The following is a 13,644-nucleotide window of genomic DNA, read 5'->3' on the forward strand; positions in this document are numbered from 1 at the left end:
TAGGGACAAGCAAGCAGTGATAGGAGCAGATAATCAAAAGATGTCACAGACAAAAGAACAAAAGAACACAGAGGTGTTGAAGTTGGTGATATTATCTAAATGAATGTGCTAATTAAGAATGGATGGTAGGGCACTCAAGGTACAGCTCTAGTGGGGGTGTGGTGGAAAGGCCAGCAGGGCATAAAAGATTTAAAAAAAATGGAAATAGGTGGGAAAAGAAAAATCTTTATAAATTATTGGAAAAACAAAAGGAACAGGGAAGAAACAGAAAGGAGGTGGGGATGGAGGAGGGAGTTCAAGATCTAAAGTTGTTGAATTCAATATTCAGTCCGGAAGGCTGTAAAGTGCCTAGTCGGACGATGAGGTGCTGTTCCTCCAGTTTGCGTTGGGCTTCACTGGAACAATGCAGCAAGCCAAGGACAGACATGTGGGCAAGAGAGCAGGGTGGAGTGTTAAAATGGCAAGGGAGGTTTGGGTCATTCTTTCGGACAGACCGCAGGTGTTCTGCAAAGCGGTCGCCCAGTTTACGTTTGGTCTCTCCAATGTAGAGGAGACCGCATTGGGAGCAACGAATGCAATAGACTAAGTTGGGGGAAATGCAAGTGAAATGCTGCTTCACTTGAAAGGAGTGTTTGGGCTTTTGGACGGTGAGGAGAGAGGAAGTGAAGGGGCAGGTGTTGCATCTTTTGCGTGGGCATGGGGAGGTGCCATAGGTGGGGGTTGAGGAGTAGGGGGTGATGGAGGAGTGGACCAGGGTGTCTCGGAGGGAACGATCCCTACGAAATGCAGCCGGGGGGTGGTGAAGGGAAGATGTGTTTGGTGGTGGCATCATGCTGGAGTTGGAGGAAATGGCGGAGGATAATCCTTTGAATGCACAGGCTGGTGGGGTGATAAGTGAGGACAAGGGGGACCCTATCATGTTTCTGGGAAGGAGGAGAAGGCGTGAGGGCGGATGCACGGGAGATGGGCCGGACACGGTCGAGGGCCCTGTCAATGACCGTGGGTGGAAAACCTCGGTTAAGGAAGGAGGAGGACATGTCAGAGGAACTGTTTTTGAAGGTAGCATCATCAGAACAGATACGACGGAGGCGAAGGAACTGAGAGAATGGAATGGAGTCCTTACAGGAAGTGGGGTGTGAGGAGCTGTAGTTGAGGTAGCTGTGGGAGTCGGTAGGCTTGTAATGGATATTGGTGGACAGTCTATCACCAGAGATTGAGACAAGAGAGGTCAAGGAAGGGCAGGGAAGTGTCAGATGGACCATGTGAAAATGATGGAAGAGTGGAGAATGGAAGCAAAATTAATAAATTTTTCAAACTCCCGACGAGAGCATGAAGCAGCACCGAAGTAATCATCGATGTACCGGAGAAAGAGTTGTGCAAGGGGGCCGGAGTAGGACTGGAACAAGGAATGTTCCACAAAGCCCGTAAAGAGACAGGTATAGCTGGGGCCCATGTGGGTACCCATAGCCACACATTTTATTTGGAGGAAGTGAGAGGAGTTGAAGGTGAAATTGTTCAGTGTGAGAACAAGTTCAGCCAGACGGAGGAGAGTAGTGGTGGATGGGGATTGTTTGGGCCTCCGTTCGAGGAAGAAGCTAAGGACCCTGGTCCACTCCTCCATCACCCCCTACTCCTCAACCACCACCTATGGCACCTCCCCATGCCCACGCAAAAGATGCAACACCTGCCACTTCACTTCCTCTCTCCTCACTGTCCAAGGGCCCAAAAACTCCTTTCAAGTGAAGCAGCATTTCACTTGCATTTCCCCCAACTTAGTCTCCTGCATTCATTGCTCCCAATGCGGTCTCCTCTACATTGGAGAGACCAAATATAAACTGGGCGACCGCTTTGCAGAACACCTGCGGTCTGTCTGCAAGAATAACCCAAACCTCCCTGTCGCTTGCCATTTTAACACTCCACCCTGCTCTCTTGCCCACGTGTCTGTCCTTGGCTTGCTGTATTGTTCCAGTGAAGCCCAACGCAAACTGGAGGAACAACACCTCATTTTCCGACTAGGCACTTTACAGCCTTCCGGACTGAATAGTGAATTCAACAACTTTAGATCTTGAACTCCCTCCTCCATCCCCACCCCCTTTCTGTTTTTCTCCCCCTTCCTTTTGTTTTTTTCCAATAATTTATATAGATTTTTCTTTTCCGACCTATTTCCATTATTTTAAAATCTTTTATGCACTGCTAGCCTTTCCACCCCACTCCCACTAGAGCTATACCTTGAGTTAAAAACAAAAGAACTGCGGATGCTGGAAATCCAAAACAAAAACAGAATTATCTGGAAAAACTCAGCAGGTCTGGCAGCATCAGTGGAGAAGAAAAGAGTTGACGTTTCGAGTCCTCATGACCCTTTGACAGAACTTGAGTTCGAGTCCAAGAAAGAGTTGAAATATAAGCTGGTTTAAGGTGTGTGTGTGGGGGGGCGGAGAGATAGAGAGAGAGAGAGGTGGAGGGGAGGGGGTGTGGTTGTAGGTAAAACAAGCAGTGATAGAAGCAGATCATCAAAAGATGTCAACGACAATAGTACAATAGAACACATAGGTGTTAAAGTTAAAGTTGGTGATATTATCTAAACGAATGTGCTAATTAAGAATGGATGGTAGGGCACTCAAGGTATAGATCTAGTGGGGTTTTTTTTTTATTTTTTTTTATAATGGAAATAGGTGGGAAAAGGAAAATGTTTATAATTTATTGGAAAAAAAAGGAAGGTGGAAACAGAAAGGGGGTGGGGATGGGGGAGGGAGCTCACAACCTAAAGTTGTTGAATTCAGTATTCAGTCCGGAAGGCTGTAAAGTCCCTAGTCGGAAGATGAGGTGTTGTTCCTCCAGTTTGCGTTGGGCTTCACTGGAACAATGCAGCAAGCCAAGGATAGACATGTGGGCAAGAGAGCAGGGTGGAGTGTTAAAATGGCAAGCGACAGGGAGGTTTAGGTCATTCTTGCGGACAGACCGCAGGTGTTCTGCAAAGCAGTCGCCCAGTTTACGTTTGGTCTCTCCAATGTAGAGGAGACCACATTGGGAGCAACGAATGCAGTAGACTAAGTTGGGGGAAATGCAAGTGAAATGCTGCTTCACTTGAAAGGAGTGTTTGGGTCCTTGGACGGTGAGGAGAGAGGAAGTGAAGGGGCAGGTGTTGCATCTTTTGCGTGGGCAAGGGGTGGTGCCATAGGAGGGGGTTGAGGAGTAGGGGGTGATGGAGGAGTGGACCAGGGTGTCCCGGAGGGAGCGATCCCTACGGAATGCCGATAAGGGGGGTGAAGGGAAGATGTGTTTGGTGGTGGCATCATGCTGGAGTTGGCGGAAATGGCGGAGGATGATCCTTTGAATGCGGAGGCTGGTGGGGTGATAAGTGAGGACAAGGGGGACCCTATCATGTTTCTGGGAGGGAGGAGAAGGCGTGAGGGCGGATGCGTGGGAGATGGGCCGGACATGGTTGAGGGCCCTGTCAACGACCGTGGGTGGAAAACCTCGGTTAAGGAAGAAGGAGGACATGTCAGAGGAACTGTTTTTGCAGGTAGCATCATCAGAACAGATGCGACGGAGGCGAAGGAACTGAGAGAATGGGATGGAGTCCTTACAGGAAGCGGGGTGTGAGGAGCTGTAGTCGAGATAGCTGTGGGAGTCGGTGGGTTTGTAATGGATATTGGTGGACAGTTTATCACCAGAGATTGAGACAGAGAGGTCAAGGAAGGGAAGGGAAGTGTCAGAGATGGACCACGTGAAAATGATGGAGGGGTGGAGATTGGAAGCAAAATTAATAAATTCTCCTATGGCACCACCCCATGCCCACGCAAAAGATGCAACACCTGCCCCTTCACTTCCTCTCTCCTCACCGTCCAAGGACCCAAACACTCCTTTCAAGTGAAGCAGCATTTCACTTGCATTTCCCCCAACTTAGTCTACTGCATTCGTTGCCCAATGCGGTCTCCTCTACATTGGAGAGACCAAACGTAAACTGGGCGACCGCTTTGCAGAACACCTGCAGTCTGTCCGCAAGAATGACCCAAACCTCCCTGTCGCTTGCCATTTTAACACTCCACCCTGCTCTCTTGCCCACATGTCTGTCCTTGGCTTGCTGCATTGTTCCAGTGAAGCCCAACGCAAACTGGAGGAACAACACCTCATCTTCCGACTAGGGACTTTACAGCCTTCCGGACTGAATATTGAATTCAACAACTTTAGGTTGTGAGCTCCCTCCCCCATCCCCACCCCCTTTCTGTTTCCCCCTTCCTTTTTTTTTCCAATAAATTATAAACATTTTCCTTTTCCCACCTATTTCCATTATAAAAAAAATTAAAAAAAAACCCCACTAGAGCTATACCTTGAGTGCCCTACCATCCATTCTTAATTAGCACATTCGTTTAGATAATATCACCAACTTTAACTTTAACACCTATGTGTTCTATTGTACTATTGTCGTTGACATCTTTTGATGATCTGCTTCTATCACTGCTTGTTTGTCCCTACAACCACACACCCCCTCCACCTTTCTCTCTCTCTATCTCTCCGCCCCCCCCACACACACACCTTAAACCAGCTTATATTTCAACTCTTTCTTGGACTCGAACTCAAGTTCTGTCGAAGGGTCATGAGGACTCGAAACGTCAACTCTTTTCTTCTCCGCCGATGTGCCAGACCTGCTGAGTTTTTCCAGGTAATTCTGTTTTTGTTTTGTCTATAACTTGAGTGTCCTGCCATCCATTCTTAATTAGCACATTCGTTTAGATAATATCACCATCAACACCTCTTTGTTCTTTTGTCTGTGACATCTTTTGATTATCTGCTGCTATCACTGCTTGTTTGTCCCTACAACCACACCACCCCCCTCCACTTCTCTCCAACCCCACCCCCACCTTAAACCAGCTTTTAATTCACCCCTTTCCTAAGATTCACTCTGTTTTGTTGAAAGGTCATGAGGACTTGAAACGTCAACTCTTTTCTTCTCCGCCGATGCTGCCAGACCTGCTGAGTTTTTCCAGGTAATGCTGTTTTGGTTTTGCACACTCAAGTTCTTTTGGGATCGCAAAGTTCGGAGCCACTATTTACCTTTAACACATTTCTCAAAAGGTTTCTTTAACAAACTGGGCCTCCAAGAAGTGGCACTTGTTAGGCATGTTGGTTTTGTGTAAAAACCCAGGGTTTTCTATGTTGACAAGCGCTCAGATCTCGTTTAGTTTTCATTCTGAAACGGGACCTAAATCTGATAGCTCCACCTCGCCTGGGAAGTGAGTGTCAAGTGTCCGGTTTGAAAAACCTCTCCCTCTTTTGCTGTCGGGCATGCGCAAAGTTTGGAGAGGGCGAGGGGGGGGGATAGTTGGAGAATTCCGGCGGCTGAATGAATGGACGGAATACCGCACGCGCAGATATCGCGGTGACGAATGCCGGCGCGGTGACGTCATAGACGCCTGTCGGGTGTTGACTGAAACAAAAACAGAAGAAGACGGGAGGCGAAGAGCGAGGCGGCTTTTATCGCGGGAACCGGCTCGAGAGCGGCTGAGAGCCGCCGGCCACTGCCCGTCAGGCTCGAGGTGAGTGAGGCCGGGAAGGGCAGGCGGTGAAAGGGGAGCCGAATTCGGGGCCCACTCGGCTCAAGAAACCCGGCAACCGCCAGAGAGGTGGATCCGTGGCGTCCCGGGGATTGCGGCTGTGGCTGTGAGACGAGGCCTAAGCTCACTCAACCCCGGGCCTCGATCGATCTTAGGCCCAGGCCCAGGGCCTGGAGCCGGCGGATGAAACAAAACGGCCGTGGACTGCGACAGATACCGTGTGAGCGGGCGGCTTATTGCCCCTCCAGGCCGGTAACATTAAGCCGGTGTGCGGCTGTCACACTCCCGGGGCCAGGTCGGACAGTAAAGCCGCTTTGGGTGTGAGGTTTGCACCTGAGATGACTCAGCCTCTGAGGCGATCACCTCCCAGCCGTTTAACAACAGTTCAACAAAGTTCTGACAGCTTTGCCCCAAGCGGAATGAATACGGTGAAGTTGTACTGTCGCAGTTTGTGGGACTCGAAGTGCTTAATGAACAGAATTATGTTTTACATGCAGTAAACACAGTCCCTGTTTCACTGGAAACACTTGTAAATGTCAAACATTGCTTTAAGCAAGTGCCGATTGTAACTAGAAAGAAACTAAAAACAAAGTAACATTTTAACAAGTTTTTTTTCATTTTGCATAATATTTTCTTTTAATAAAGAGCTTGTCAGTTATTTGCACTTTTGATATATTTAGCTTGTGTTGCTGCTTAGAGTCCGAGTGTGTATATTTATATTCTAAAAGCTGTATAAACAAGATACCAGTGCCAGCACTAGGAGTGGGTATACCTGTGAAATCTAAACCAACTGATATTGCTTATATTTATGATTTCCTACTGTTGGGTAACATTACAATTAAGACAAGCAGTGTCTTTTTAACCTGGGTACATTTTCAGATTCAAAATGTTTATGGAGGAGCACAAAAGGTGTTAGTTGTGTATATAGTTGTCATCCTTTATAAATAAATTGTCTATGTTATGGGAGTGTTAGTAAATAGTTTAAGTTGTGTGTTTTTGGGTGTGTTAGGAATAAGGTGTACCTTTTTAAGTTTAAGTTCAATTTATATTTTTTCTATTTGTGGATTAAAAAGTGAAACCTGGGATCTAGTTTCATTTGAGTGGAGACGCAGGTCTGAAGCTCTTTGTGTACCTGCGTTTTTAATGAGACTTTTATGACTCTTGAAGGAAAGTTAAAACAAACAATGATAGGGAAAAAAAACAGAAAATGCTGGAAAAACTCAGCAGGTCTAACAACATCTGTGGAGATGCTGTCAGACCTGCTGAGTTTTTCCAGCATTTTGTTTTTATTTCAGATTTCCAGCATCCAAAGTATTTTGCTTTTATCTAAAGGTAGGAAAAAATTGTGCTGTTGCCTAGTAACAAGGGTCCAGTGAGGGAGACCCACCCCCACACACAAACTGAAACCAGTTGGAGTTCAGTTGCTCATTATGCTGTAAGTTGAAGGGAGCAGTTTAAGACGCTCTAGCTGACACACTAGCAGACTGCTGAGGGAAATAAGTCTAAGAATCTTAGATGAGTTGCTTTAAAGTTAAAGTAACAGTGAATGTCAGGTGAGTTCTGGATCTCAAGGGAGATATACCAAATTATCAGCAGTCAGGGAGAGGGATGTGCAGAGGGATTGGATTTTCCAAAATAACCAAAAGACCCCAAGGCCAAGGAGTGAAAGAGAAAGGAGGGGTCCCAAGAAGACCTTCTCGGCAAAGGAAGGACAAGAGTCTGGAAAAGGTCCTGTTCTGTGGAAGTGAAAGTAAGGAACAGAGAGGAAGGCTCCAAGCTTAAAGAGAAGGTAGCTGTAGGACACCGATTTAAAGCTAGGCATAAGAGAAGCCAGAAGATCTAAGGGGACAGCTGAAAGTCTGCAACCCTTTACAATGGGCATGTGAAACAGTGGCGTTCTGTTGGCACGGCTGAGCCAGTGAGAAAGTGTGTAAAAGGAGGCTTGAATGCACGTGGCAATCCAGGGGAGTGGGATCACAGAAGGGGAGTTGAAACCCTGGAGGTGGACCCTTGTGGAAGGCATCTGAGAGAAAACATTGGTTTGGGAGAAGATTCCAAAGCGAGTTCGTGGAGATTGGAAACCCTTGTGTGAAAGGCGGAGTTCAGTGAGACCGGTTGGCTCACAGTGTGACAAGCAGCGGGGGCAGTTGAGAGACCCATAGCATCGGTTTGGGTGGCATCTGTCATCTAGTTTGAGTGTAGTGTGCCTGACCTCAGGTTGCCTATTGGTTTGCATGGACTATGTACTTAACTGTGAACATTAAGAGTATAAGATAGCTTCTACAAATTGTTTTCCTTAAAAATCTGTAATATTTGTAAAGGTATAGTTGTGGGTGAAGGAGTATTATAATACAGTTCATTTTGTTTAGTAAATATTTTATTCTTTTGTTAAAAATTCATCAGCTGACTTATGACTTTGGCCTCTCTCCACAAATCTGAACAAAAAATAAAATTAGGATCTATCAAGCTGGGTTCCACCCTGTGATCAGGCTTGTGCCTGTGTTGGAAATTACTTTAGCTTGTTACATCAGCTGTTTATATTTTGGTAACAGGTTTGGTTAATTTGTGATGGTGAGCTCATACATGATACAAAAGTTTACATGATTTGGGATTTTCAGCTTTTGAATAGTGTCTCAGATTTTAAGATTGAACTTGTGAAAACAGTGAAAACATGAACACATGGACAAATGAAATGACGGACAGGAAAAGACAGTTGGTCCATTGCCTGTCCCACACACGTCATGGCTTAAGCACTCTGGACTCTTCCTAACCACTTACTGCTGTAAAACCTCTGGAAGAGGCAAACTCGGTTAAAATCCCTGGGGCAATCAGGGAAAATTACTCTGGTTAAGTTTTCCTCGGATCTTTACGGTGAACAAAGTCAGTCCAGATGATCGTATGGACCTCGTTATCTGTAAAGCTGCTTCTGGCTGCAGTCACTGTCTCAGTCAAGGAATAGTCCAGTAGTCCAGCTCCCCCTGAAGGAATGTAGAGTTAATACTTGCTATTCCAGCCAGCAATGCATTCCGGAGGCTCAATACTTTCTAGGAAAGGAATAACTGTCTAACATAAAAGGAAAAAACTGTGGATGCTGGAAATCCAAAACAAAAATACCTGGAAAAACTCAGCAGGTCTGGCAGCATCTGTGGAGAGGAGCACAGTTAACGTGTCGAGTCTGAATGACCCAACTGTCTAACGTCCTGTTTACAATCTTGCATGGTTTAAAATTATGTCCATTAGCCATCCCCAATCTGTCAAACTGAAATAGTCTATAAACAGGCATTGCAGTCCAATTTCTCATTATTTCACAAACCATTATTTGGTCACCTCTTTCATAAAATTGGTTTTTAATTTTGAGAGACCAGATTTTGGCCTTCAGCACTGAAACTTGTAATTAAGATTATAAACATTTAAGGTAGCGTTCAAGATGCAAAATGTAAGTGTCATATTCAGTAAATACTGCACATTGCAACTTGGAAGGAGGCCATTTATCAGTTTAAAAATGCAGTCTCTGCAACTCAAAACCAACCTGTAATACTGCGCTCACAATAATGACATTTAAATATTATTTATATATCTATTAAAAACTTGCTCTTGACCAAGCTGCCTGTCATTTTAATATTTTCTCAAAAGGTAGTCCCTATTCGCATCTATTTTTGTGTTCATGTCACCATAACAGGACAAAGCAGCCTGCTTGATTGGCACCCCTTCTACAATCACTCCCTCCACCACCGACGAACAATGGCAGCAGTGTGTACAATCAACAAGATGCACTGCAAAAACTCACCAAGTTTCCTTAGGCAGCACCTTCCAAACCACGACTACAACATCTAGAAGGACAAAGGCAGCATATACATGGGAACACCACCACCTGGAAATTTCCCTCCAAGCCACTCGCCATTCTGACTTGGAAATATATTGCCATTCCTTCACTGTCATTGGGTCAAAATCCTGGAATTCCCTTCCTAACAGCACTGTGGGTGTACCTATACCACAGGACCTGCAGCAGTTCAAGAAGGTAGCTCACCACCATCTTCTCAAGGGCAATTATGGATGCGCAATAAATGCTGGCCTAGCCAGTGACACCCACATACCGTAAATGAATTTTAAAAAATACCATTAATACGAATTGCTTTATGAAGAATTATATCCACATCATTATATCCAAGATACTTGGTAAATTATTTAACCTATCTTTTCCAAGTACAAAATTTGTGGTGTCACCTGCAGCACCACTATAATTGTTTATGCTCTTCTGTTAGATATAAATGTGCCCCTTACCCTTGTTAACCTTGAACCATGTGGATAAAATTCCAGGGAGTGTTTAATGGCGATTGGCTAGTTCTTTGTTGCTTAAATGCTTTTCCGCTAAATGCCTGATGGGGGGGTGGGGTGGGGGGTGTGGAATTATCACAACTCAGTTTTCTGTTCTTAAGCCAGTTTTTTTTTTAATCCAGGCTGACACCTGCCCTCCTATTCCATGAATCTCAAATCTCTTGTCAAAGGCTTTCTTAAAATTTATATAGTCAACATCCACTGCATTTCCTTCATCAACCTGTTACTTAGTGAAAAAGGTTCAATTAGATTTGTCAAATTTGGCCTGCCTTTTACAAATCCATCCTGGATTTCCTTAATTAATCCAAATTCTTCAAGTGCCTTTTGGTTATTTTCTCTGATTATTGATTCTAAAACATTGCACACTATTCATGTTAAACTCGCTGACCTGTAGCAACTAGGAATGGCCTTGCACCCTTTCTTGAATAAGTATACCACATTTTCCATTTTGCAATCCTCTGGCTCTGAGTTCTTAAAAAAAAACAACTTGAAGTGGATAAGTCACTGAATCTTGCTGCCATACGCTTCAGGTTCTTGAAAGGTTATAGAGAGTAGTAACATAATGTTTATGTTACTGCACTGGTAATTCAGGGCCTGCACTAATGCATTCAAATCCCACCATGACAGCTGGTGAATTTAATTGCAATTAATTAACAAATTTGGAAGAAACTAACTAGTATCAGTAATGTTGGTGGCAACCTTCCATCTTATGAGATGATGGTTTGTATCCTGGTGGTCAACTGTGTTAACCATTGCCTGATGTGGCTCAGGAACCCCATTCTGGCATGGCATTCTCTGTCGCACTTACTGCAGAAGAAGACAGTGGGCTGAGAAGGTGCATGATTTGCTGGCCTCTGTTTTCCTTCTCAGCCAGCTGAGCTTTTCATTTCTGTCTCTGTAATGGTGATCATGAAACTACCAGATGGCAGAAAAGCCTATCACGTTTGCTAATACCCTTTAGAGAAGGAAATCTGCTGTGTTGCCTGCCTGGCCTTATCTGTACGTGACAGCAGAACCAGAGCAGTATTTTTGACTCTCAACTGCACTTTGAAGTGACCTAAAAGTCTGCTCTGAAAGGGCTAAGAAAAATAAAATGGGACAGTCCCCCCACTGCTGGCCCAGGCACCAGACAACAAAGGTGCACCTTGCAGAGTCTTCCTCACTAGCATCTGGGAACTGGTGCCAAAATTGAGAGACTAAACATAGTCACACTCTCAAAATCATATCTTTCAGCCAATGTCCCAGATTCCCCCATCACTAGCACCCAACATGGCACATTGGTATACAGTTGGAAGGGAGCTGCCCAGGAAGTCCTCAGCATTGAGTCTGGACCCCATGAAGTTTCATGGCACCAGGTCAAACGTGGACATGGAAACCTGTGATTACCACCTACCATTCTCCCTCCGGTGATGAATCAAGACTCTTCCATGTTGAGCATCACTTGGAAGAGACATTGCAGGTAGCAAGGGCATGGAATGCACTCAGGATGGGTACATCAGTTTCCATCAGCATGAGTGTCTTGGTAGCACCATTACTGACTGAGCTGGTCAAGTCTTGAAGGGCACAGCTGCCAGACTAGGCTGGAGGCAGGTGATGAGGAAACCAACATGAGGGGAAAATCTACTTGACCAACCTACCTGTTGTAGATGCATCTATTGGAAACAGTAGTGCTAGGAGTGACTGCCGCACTGTCCTTGTGAAGACTCAGTCCTGTCTTCAGATAGAGGATACCCACCATCATGTTTGTGGCACTATTACTTGCATTAAATGAAATAAGTTAAAAATAGAGCTTGGAAGGTCAAAATGGGATCTGAGAGATGCTGTGCTATCAGTCGCAGCAGAGTTGTATTCCAACATAATCTGTGACTTTATGGCTAGCATATGACTCTACCATTACCATCAAGTCGGGGACCAATCTTGTTTCAATGAGCAGCACCAGATGTTAATTTGGTGGACACAGAACAACGTGTATGCCAAACAGTGGAAATAGCATAACATAGCTACATGATCCCAAATATATCAAATCAAAGCTTGGCAGTCCTGTCACATCCAGTCGTGAATGATGGTGGACAATTAAATAACTAAAGGAAGGGTGTGGATCCATGAAAATTCCTGTCCGCAATAGTGGCAGAGACCACCTGAGTGCTGAAGCATTTGCGACCATCTTTAGCCAGAAGTGTTGATTTGGATGATCCATCTCAGCCTCCTCCTTGGGTCCCCAACATCACAGATGCCAGTCTCATCCAGTACGATTCAGTCCAATTAATATCAAGGAACAATTGAGTGCACTGGATACAGCAAAGTCTATGGACCCTGGCAGCATCTGTAGCACTGAAGACTTCTGTTCTAGAACTAGCTGTACTCCTGGCCAAACTATTTTGAGTGTAGCTTCAACACTGTCATCTATTAAACAAAGCAGAAAATTGGCTCAGGTATTTCCTGTCCTCCAAAAAGCAGGACAAATCAAATTCACCCAGTTACTGCCAAATCAATCTGATGTAAGATGCCATTGACATTCTATCCGCTGACACCCACTCAAATAACCTGCTGAATGATGCTTGGTTTGGGTTCTTCCAAGACCATTCAGCTCTTGACCTCACTTTAGCCTTGGTCCAAACATGGACAAAAGAGCTAAATTCCAGGGGTGTGGTGAGAGTGTTTGCCCTTGCATCAAGGCAACATTTGACTTTGAGGCATTGAGGGACCCTGGTAAAATTGAAATCAATGGAAATTAGAAAGAAAACTCTCCAATGACTGGAGTCACGTACTTGGCACAAAGGAGCATGGTTGTGGTTGTTGGAGGCCAGTAATTTCGGCCCAAGACATGGCTGCAGGAGTTCCTCAGGGTAGTGTTAGGCCGAACCATCTTGAGCTGCTTGGTAAATCACCTTCCCTCCATCGTAAGGTCAGAGGCGGAGATGTTGCCTAGTGATTGCAGAGTGTTCAATTCCATTTGCAACTGTTCAGATAATGAAACTGAACATTTGTGCAGCAAGACCTGGACAGCATTTACACTTGGGCTGATAATTGATGAGCAACATTTTTGCCAAGCCATGATTATATCCAGCGAGGAAGTTTAACCACCTCCCTTGACATTTTATGGTATTACCACTGCCAAATCCCTACCATCAGCATCCTGATGATCACTGTCGACTAAAAAGTTAACTGAGCAAGCCACTTAACTGTTACAAGGGCATGTGAGAGGCTAGGTGTTCTGTGGTGAGTAACTCATTTCTTGACTCCCCAGAGCCTTTCCACCATCTACAAGGCACGCATGTGGAGTGTGATCAAATACTCTCTCCACTTGCCTGGCTGAGTGCAGCTCCAACAACACTGAAGAAGCTCAAAACCATTCAGGGAAAGCAAAGGGCTTGACTAGCACCCCTACCAGTGCCTCAAACATTTAGCCCCCCACCACCAGCCCATTGTGGGTGCAGAGTGTACCATCTACAAGATGTGCAGCAGCAATTTACCAAAGCTGTCAGCAGCTTCCACACCAGTGGCCAGCACCACCTGGAAGGATGAAGACAGCAGGCTTATGAAACACCACTTGCAATTTCTCCTCTTAAGTTGCACACTGTCCTTGTAAATATATTGCCTATCCTTCCATCATTGCTGGCTCAAAATCCCGGATTTCTTTCCAATACAGCACTGTGGGTATACCCACAGCTGTTCAAGAAGGCGGCTCACCTATTAGGGATGGGCAATAAATGTTGACCTTCCTAGTGATACCCACACCCCATTAACAAATTAA

The 13,644-nt window shown here is 45.2% G+C and overlaps 1 protein-coding gene across 2 annotated transcripts in view; it reads left to right on the plus strand.

Moving 5' to 3' along the window:
* Positions 1–5,391: 5,391 nt before the first annotated feature.
* The window catches only part of rb1cc1 (RB1-inducible coiled-coil 1), a 188,996-nt gene continuing 180,743 nt past the window's right edge, over positions 5,392–13,644 (plus strand). For both annotated transcript variants that reach the window (XM_041189528.1, XM_041189529.1), the window contains exon 1: positions 5,392–5,537. The gene's annotated coding sequence lies outside the window, so the exon portion shown is untranslated. The remainder of the gene's footprint in view (positions 5,538–13,644) is intronic.

This window comes from Carcharodon carcharias, chromosome 6 (assembly GCF_017639515.1).
Source record: "Carcharodon carcharias isolate sCarCar2 chromosome 6, sCarCar2.pri, whole genome shotgun sequence".
NCBI classification, from domain to species: Eukaryota; Metazoa; Chordata; class Chondrichthyes; order Lamniformes; family Lamnidae; genus Carcharodon; species Carcharodon carcharias.